The sequence below is a fragment of the Tupaia chinensis genome, unplaced genomic scaffold (genome assembly GCF_000334495.1).
Source record: "Tupaia chinensis unplaced genomic scaffold, TupChi_1.0 Scaffold000199_1, whole genome shotgun sequence".
Taxonomy (NCBI): domain Eukaryota; kingdom Metazoa; phylum Chordata; class Mammalia; order Scandentia; family Tupaiidae; genus Tupaia; species Tupaia belangeri.
This window is the reverse complement of record NW_006159674.1, coordinates 4,014,146-4,021,367: the sequence shown is the minus strand read 5'-3', so window position 1 is coordinate 4,021,367 and position 7,222 is coordinate 4,014,146. Positions and strand designations below refer to the sequence as shown.

The window sequence follows — 7,222 nt, the reverse complement described above, 5'->3', positions numbered from 1 at the left end:
TGGGGTCCGGGGGGGGTCTTAACCAACTCCCCGCCCGAGCGTTCCGAGCATCCCTGCTACCCCGGGACGGGTGGACCTGGTTACCTCGGGCTGACCTCCGGCCGCCGATCGGACCCGGCCCGGGCCCCGAGCGTGCTGCTTCCAGAACACTTGGGGGTTTCCTGCACCCTCCTGCCCCCTCCTGCACCCTCCTGCCCGGCGCCCCCAGCGCCCGCGCGTGCTCTCTGGCGCGCACAGCCTGCGGGCGGAGCGGGGCCGGCGGGATCAGAGGGATAAAGTCAGTGTCGGGCGGAGGGGGGGACCTCGGCGGTGGACAGCACCCTGGGGTCTTCTGGAAGGAGGCGCACCTGCCGCTCCGGGTGCTCGGCCCTCAGGTGATGCGGAATTGGTTTTTCTGGGTTTATTGGCTCCGAGAGCCCCGGGCTGTAAAAAGGTTGGGGTCAGGAATTAGACTCTGATTTCTGGACGCGTGCTTTGGCCTGATCTCTAACACCTTTGGTGTCTGGAGAAGTGGACTGGAGGACTCCTGAAAAGTTTGAAGTGGGATTCAGAGGAGCGCAGCCGTTTTAAACTTGTGAATGAAAAGAAAATGTAAACTCTCTTAGTTTGAATTAGCTTCTGTTTTTCCATAGTCATGCGTGCCTTTTAAGAGAACAGCTGGTGATGATATTGAATATTGCGTCCAGCGGGCTTGACATTGCTAGAATTGAAAACTAAGGTATAGTTGGAAGAATACCGACCGTTTCCTCGTGTACCTTTTAATGTGCTGTGTTACGGGGAGATATGTATGTGAGGAATGTTGTCACACCACCTCGCTGTTGGTGAGGTGTCCCCTGGTGGTGGCCACCTGACCTGTGACAGAGCCCAGGATATTCGTGTTTTATTGCACATATTTTAGATGCGTGCACTCCTGCTTCCGGGGCCTCTAGCTTCTGTCTCTGGTGAGAAGAAAAAGGTATCACAAACGTGCCCTGGGCACATTTGTGAGCAAGGAGGAATGCTGTAGATTTTTTTCCCCATGAAAGTTTTCAGTACTGGCCATTTAAAACCCAAAGCATTGTTTACCACCTGTCAGACCCACTCGGAAGTGTACGGATTAACTAATAAAAATTTGTAAAAGGCCTCCCGAATCTAAAATTCCATAAATATGCTAAATAGTAATAATCTACCCATTGTTAAATTTATGAAGCTGCTTCTGCCATGCCTACCGGATGATTTAGATGCATGTTTCCTGTCAATTAAACAATGAGTTTGGAGTAAAATAATGAGTTCAATTCACAGCCTCTGAAACTTTGAAATAAAATTTCTCCCATAAGGCAGCATCGGCAGAGAGCCATAAAGTAAGCAGCGCTTCAAAAAGTTATATATGGAATGGCATTTACCTTATGGTTGGGGGAAAAGGGACCCCGTGAACTTCTGGAACTAAGAAATATTCCGCCCTGGCTCATGTGCGCCGGAACCATAAACCTTCCCTCACATTTTGGTGAGCCTACGGGGAGGGCATACCAGTTTGTGGAACCACCTAGTAGCTGTTCACTTGAATCTAAGAATTATGCCTCTCGGTGTTTGAAGGCTGAAGTTCGAAACCTGTGGTTTTGTTCACAGACAAAATCTTCATAGTGACTTAGATCAATTATTAATTCTCTCAATATCATGGCTTGGTTTTTAAGCATCCTTAACAGCAGTCATCATTTTCGTATCCTGCAGATAACTGATTTGTTCCCAGTTGATTGAATGACTTGTTAACATTTTTTTCTCTTAGCATATTTTTAATAATAAAGTGTGTCATTCTTCTGTTTACTGGCGTTCCAGAATAAAGCCTGTTTCTTACGTTAATTTTATGTGTAAATATTGATAGAGGCAATTCTTTTCTGTTTTGTGAAGACAGCTCTAGAGCCATCACGAATAGATTAAGCTGTGAGCAAAACCCTGAAGCTGAGGGATGTCTTTTCTTGACCCCTTCCCCTATCAGTGGCTTTTTCTTCTCATTCCCTTCACTCAGATCTCTCAGAGAGATGCTAAATAGACCCCAGCCTTGTAGGTCAGAGCTTTCCTTCTGCCATCACCCCTCTTTTATCCAGTAATCTTTGCCTTGTTCTGTCTCCACTCTCCAACAGCTTGGTATGAGTGAAAGCAAGCTAGATGAAAAGTAAATGAGCTTGCGTTTAGTGGGCCACTCTGTTGTGCCAGGCATCGGTCCGCATCATCTCATTAAATCCTTGTGACAATCCAGTGTGGTAAATGTCATCTGTGTTTCCCAAAAGGAAACTGAGGCTCACTGACACTCTTGTGCCCCAAGACAAGCAATTTATGAGGAAAAAAAAAAGGCCCAGCTTCGAAGCTGATACTTCCAGCTGCATTGTAATCTCTGACTACGAAGAGTTCACTTCTTAGACTGACAAAAGTTCTCCTATTAATTAACTGGCCATATGACCTCGGATAAGTCCCTTAAACCATCTGGGCAGTGTGGTAAATGTCATCTGTGTTTCCCAAAAGGAAACTGAAGGCTCCCTGACCCTCTTGTGCCCCAAGACAAGCAATTTATGAGGAAAAAAAAAAGGCCCAGCTTCGAAGCTGATACTTCCAGCTGCATTGTAATCTCTGACTACGAAGAGTTCACTTCTTAGACTGACAAAAGTTCTCCTATTAATTAACTGGCCATATGACCTCGGATAAGTCCCTTAAACCATCTGGGCCTCTGGCTTCCTTTCTCCAGTTTGGATTATATTATCTCTCAGAGATGGAAGGAACTGTTCCAGGATTTCAGTTGCCAAGCACATAAGCTGTTCCTCCCACGGAATTCCAGAACATGCCCTGCCCTGCCCCTTTCTCCACCCTCCTAGCTGCCCCCTCCCATTTTTATCGTCTTTTCTTTCTTTAGGTTTAAGTACATTGCACCTCCTCCAAAAGACTTTTTCTAAACACCCTTCTGTTGTTCTCTCTCTCAGCCCTTTGTGATCCTTCACAGCACTGATTACACACTGAAATTATTTGATGTATATCACAGTTTAGATGTGGTAGTTTTGTCTTCATCATTCACTATCCCCCACCTAACACACACCATCAGAATGCAGACTGCCTAAGACTAGAGCTCTTTTCATCGGATTTTTTTTTCATTATCATATTCCAGGGGCCTAGCATGGTGACAGGTGGCAAATAATTGTTGATTGATAAGTATATTTGAATGACTACTTCTTATGAAGAACATGTGGGAATGGCCAATATATTGTCCCTTGCTTGGGATACTCAGAGTGAAGCTGCATTGATCTTATACCGTTAGAGAAGAAGATCCTCATTTATGAAGGGAGATCCCAGTAGAGTAATGCAGACAGTGAGACTGCCCGGAAGGGCAGGAAGAACAGACTCACTGCACAGACTCGAACCCTGTACCTTATCACTGAACTTCAGAATGATCATGGAAACTTGGGTCTTGAGGATACAGAGCAGTGAAGGGTCCAAACCATGGTTTTCCTCATAAGGAAACTGAAGCTCAAGATAGATAGACCTGAAAATATAGAACCTAAGTCTTCTGACTTCCAAAACCACATTCTTTTCATCGAGAGGTCAGAAACCTTGCAGATACACAGTCAACAGGGGAAGGGACCTTTGAACACTGACGTCTTCTTTCAAAAGTTTCAGTGAGCCTTGGGCTGCCCAGACAATTCTTGCTAATAGCCACCGAACACCCGACTGTGGAGAATGTATTTTTAAATTTCTTCTGGCCTCCAAAAACCTCAGTGTATCATTTACTATTTTAATGACCCACCAAGCAGCCTTTTAATACCTATCATTAGTGTACCAATTCTCTCTCAATGCTTGGAAGCCCCAAATAGAAAATGTACAGCGCTGATCACTTAACAGTAGTGTGATAGATTTAAGATACATTTACAAGATGATTGATATTTTGAACTCCAAACTGTTGATGGCTTATCTTTAAGGACAAGAATGATAACCTTTCTTCTCTAACTTAGAAAGCAATCTTGGCTGGAGTACTACATCCCATAAACAAGCAGTTCTTAAACTTTAGAGGGCATAAAAATCATCTGGAAAGCTTTTTAAAAACCTAGATTGCTTGGAGCCATTCTACACAGTTCTGAATTAATAGGTCTGAGATTGCACCCAGACAGCTACATTTTTAACAAGCACCTTTAGTGAGGAAAATGGCCAAAGGTACATCCCAAGAATCACTCGCAGGGGCTTAAGGCTGCCCAAGCTCTTGGGGACATCAGGTCATTTGCAGTGGTAGACCACAGAGGCAGGGTCTTTGGATTACTTACTCTGGGCCAGGGAACTCTGAAAGGTGACTTGGAAAAGTGGAATTTGAACTGGATCTTTACGAGCAGTAGGATTTAGCTGAATCCTGACCCCGCTGTGGTGGCACACAGGTAGCACGGCCACTTGGGAGGCTGAAAGCTGTACAGAAGGCCTGGGTTCAGTTCCTGAGCCAGCATGAACACACCAGGCATAGTGGCTCACACCCACAGTTCTAGTTAGTGAGAGGCTGAGGCAGGAGGACTGAGACACAGCAAGACCCTGTTGAAAATACTTATTTCTGACTTTCTCCCTTTTCCTCTCTCTTTTTTTTTTTCTCTGTCCTATAAAGGGCAGGAAAGAGGGCAGACTTTACTTGAATTGTGGGTGGGGAGAAGCTCTTCTTTTGTGGAGGAACCTTGGAGACCTTTGACATTGGGGGCACATTCTGCCACCCCCATCTCCTAAGCTGTCAACTGGAAATAATAATAGAAACTACTAATAGGGTTGTTTTGAGGATAAAATGAAGTTGTGTAGGATGTGGCAGTGTGCGATTCAAATAAATGTTTGAGTACTTAAGTACCATAATATGCTACAACTACCCCTATTATTATTCAGGGGGAAGTCATTTCCTAGCAATCAGCATGAGTGGATTTTGGGGGAGTGAAAAAAATAAAAGAGGAAAATGATGGATTGATTTCTAGATTTGGTTACAGCTTTAAGATCTTCTCTAAGTTGAAATTTCCTCATCAAAACACAATGAGCATGGAAACAAGTTAGCAAAATAGTGTGTGTACTTTTAACTGAGAATTTTTAAATCAGTGCATTCAACCCTTTATTATGTCTCCTAAGAGAGAATATTATAGATAATCCAAATAATTTACTCTGATCCTAAGTCAAGTGAACTTTTAAAATTTTATGTGTTTCTCTTAATAGCAGATCCACCATTTATTGGTTTTATTTTGGCTAATGTTTAAATTAATTAGCACATGATTGTTGTTCCCCAAAGCCTTTTAAACAGCAAATGGTGATTAGTTTATTAGAGAAAAGTCACAAAGCAGCCCAGCTTTCTTCATGTAGGTAATAGAGCCATCTTGGGGGCTCTGGAGTCAGACTGTTTAGGTTCCGTTCCCCGGGGCCTCCTACAACTAGTTTTGTGACTGAGTTCAATCACTTTTGCTTCTGTTAACCACACTTTCTCCCATCTGTAAAATGAAACTAATAATAGTGCTGGTCCTGCAGTCTAGTGGTTGACTGGGGTTCAAACTCAGGCCCAGTGGCTTGAAAAACATGCTGAGTAAGTACATGTTCAAAATCCCAGCAGGATGGAGAAATGGGAAAGAAGGGATTATGGCATGACCATTCCCCATTGGGGGATGCTGCCTCCCCCTCTCTTCCTCCCTGTTTTTCTTTCTCTCTCTGATGAGCACATATGCCTTCTGGAAAATTGAAAATAAAACTACAGAAAAATAGACCTAATAATAGTCCCTACCCGAAAGAAAGTGTGCGTGCACAGAGTCCTCAGTGAAGTTCCTGGTTTACAGTAGGCACCGCATAAAATTCTGTGTGCTCAGCATCATAGTCATCTTATTTGTATATTATTTCTTTAATATACTCATGAAGAGTTGCATTTAAGGGACCAGCAGCAGGTGATGTAATGTTTAAGGTGCAGGACTCCCACATGGCCCACTGCAGTTCTAGTCCAGACCTGGTGGCTTGAAAATCACACTGGGCATGTGTGAGTATATGCCCCAAATTCCAGGACAATAAAGGGAAGGGGATTGCGGCATGCCCCCCACCCCGGGCGGGGGGTAATTTTTTATTTTTCCTCTCACTGTCTGGCACTCTGTCTCCCAGGAGTACACGAGCCCCATGGCAGAAACCTTAATATAAATTTATTTTTTAAAAAAATTGAGTCCAGGGAAGCATCTGAAAATGAGGGAGCTATTTATAATTTTTCCCCTGTAGGGCACGTGGGTTCACCAAAGAGAGACACAGAGAGAGAGAGAAAGTAAGAAATCAATCCCCAAAGGAGATAGTAACAGAATAATTCCTCCTCCTCCATTAACCGCTTGGATTTAGGATACATATATACACACACCCAGTGTATTTTTCAAGCCACTGGATCCAGGACTAGAACTGCTGAATCAGCCATGTGGGATCCAACACTTTAACCACCATGTCACCATCCCTAATCCACATCTTATTGATTAAGCAGCCAGGGCTGTTTAGAGCATTTTTCAAGCCATAGAGTACAGTGTATTTTGAGAAATTTTTAGCCCCATTTTCATCATGTATTTCTTTCTCTTACTCATCTATTTCAAATTTAGCTGGATGATTGGTGCCTTTCTAAAAAGCTTTGGGTTTTAAACTGTACATTAAAGCTTCTGGGCCTAGAATTTACTTGGTTCGTAAACCTAAGATGCAGAACAATACTGGCTTGTTTTAAGGCGCGTTATGGTTACATGTTTGCCAGTTATTTTTTATTTGGTCTGTGCTAAGAACCTCAAGGGCATCTCCCACAGTGCCTTAAAGATGGTGGACTGAAATATTTATTGAATGAATTTAATGCATAATAACGTGTACTATGTTTTTTTTTCCTGAGGATATTTCCCTCACATTAGGAAATCTGACTTTTAAAAACAAGAAAATGAAAACAAGGAAAAGATCATGCAGCTATTTCAGATCCGAACTATTAAAACTGTGAATTTTGAGACCTACCTTCATATTTTCCAGAAGAGCTATGGATTATAACACATGTTTATCTCCTTTGGGGTGGTTGCATTAGCTGTTCTTGCTGTCTGAAATACTGTTCTCACAGACCTTGCATGGCCTAGCTAAGTGTCACTGGCATGGAGAGGTCTTCCCTAACCAACCAATCTCACTGGCTTTCTGTTATGTCACTTTGTTTTGGTCATTGTAGTATACTGCTGTCTACTGGTTCACTTCTTTTTTTTTTTTTTTTTTTTTT

General features: G+C 43.1%; 1 protein-coding gene across 2 annotated transcripts in view; it reads left to right on the top strand.

Annotated features, from left to right (window-relative positions):
• The window catches only part of RHOBTB1 (Rho related BTB domain containing 1), a 146,038-nt gene that overhangs the window by 479 nt on the left and 138,337 nt on the right, over positions 1-7,222 (top strand). The window lies entirely within an intron of this gene.